This window comes from Dipodomys merriami, unplaced genomic scaffold (genome assembly GCF_024711535.1).
Source record: "Dipodomys merriami isolate MVZ:Mamm:240054 unplaced genomic scaffold, mDipMer1.0.p SCAF_312, whole genome shotgun sequence".
Classification (NCBI taxonomy): domain Eukaryota; kingdom Metazoa; phylum Chordata; class Mammalia; order Rodentia; family Heteromyidae; genus Dipodomys; species Dipodomys merriami.
This window is the reverse complement of record NW_027204627.1, coordinates 890,325-891,343: the sequence shown is the minus strand read 5'-3', so window position 1 is coordinate 891,343 and position 1,019 is coordinate 890,325. Positions and strand designations below refer to the sequence as shown.

Below are 1,019 nucleotides of genomic sequence, written 5' to 3'. Positions count from 1 at the left end.
TACATATACCACATTTTCCTTCATCCATTCATCTACTGAGGGCCATCGGGGTGGGCTCCGTATCTTAGCTATTGTAAATAATGCTGCAGTAAAAATAGTTGTGCTGGTAGATTATTTGTGATCATTTGGTAAAATCCCCAAAAGTGGGATTGCTAGGCCATAGTGGAGCTTTTTATGGAGTCTTTTGAGGACCCTCCATACTTTCCAAAGTTTACACTCTCACCAAGAATGCCACATCCTCTCCAGCATCTGGAACACTTCACGAATTTGGGTGTCAACCTTGCGCAGGGCCATGGTAATCTTCTCTGTAATGTTCCAATTTTAGTGTATGTGCTGCCGAATTGAGCACAAAACATTTTTTTTTTTGGTCCGGTTGTGGGGCCTGAACTCTGGGCTTGGGCACTGTCCCTCAGGTCTTCAGCTCAAGGCTAGCGCTCTACCACTTGAGCCACAGCACCACTTCCGGCTTTTTGTTTATGTGGTGCTGAGAAATCGATCCCAGGGCCTCAGGCATGCAAGCCAAGCGCTCTACAACTGAGCCAACTTCCCAGCCCGCACAAAACATTTTTTATATATAAAGTGCAACTGATTTTCTTAAACTAGACAATTCAAAAAAGTAAGTTCAAAGGAATTTTCATGAAGTTTTAGAACCATGTATTTCTTACATAAGCACACATTTAAGAATAAAGTCAAGATTGACATGTCAAAAATTAAATAATTCCTGATAATTGTTGTTTGAGATGTGTGGGAGGAGGAATTCCATTATTCTATACAAGGCACCTGTCATAATGAACATGGCAGCAAGTGTTCAGGTTTGTTAAAATTTTAATGTTTTAAATGTATTTAAATTTGAGAATTTGCTTATATATGCCAAAATTAGGACGGTTTGGCAGGTCATAAAACTTTTCTATAAAGTATTTAAGATTTATGGTAGCAGTTATATGCTACTAAGTATGTACATTTCAGAGTTTATAGAAACATTACTAATGAGAATTTGCAAAGGTTTTGTGTAAAGAAGC

The 1,019-nt window shown here is 38.5% G+C and overlaps 1 non-coding gene across 1 annotated transcript; it reads right to left on the bottom strand.

Moving 5' to 3' along the window:
- Positions 1 to 243: 243 nt before the first annotated feature.
- On the bottom strand, positions 244 to 349 carry LOC138841290 (U6 spliceosomal RNA). The gene has a single exon (XR_011376374.1). It is a non-coding gene; the product is annotated as a U6 spliceosomal RNA (small nuclear RNA).
- Between the last annotated feature and the right edge of the window lie 670 nt (positions 350 to 1,019).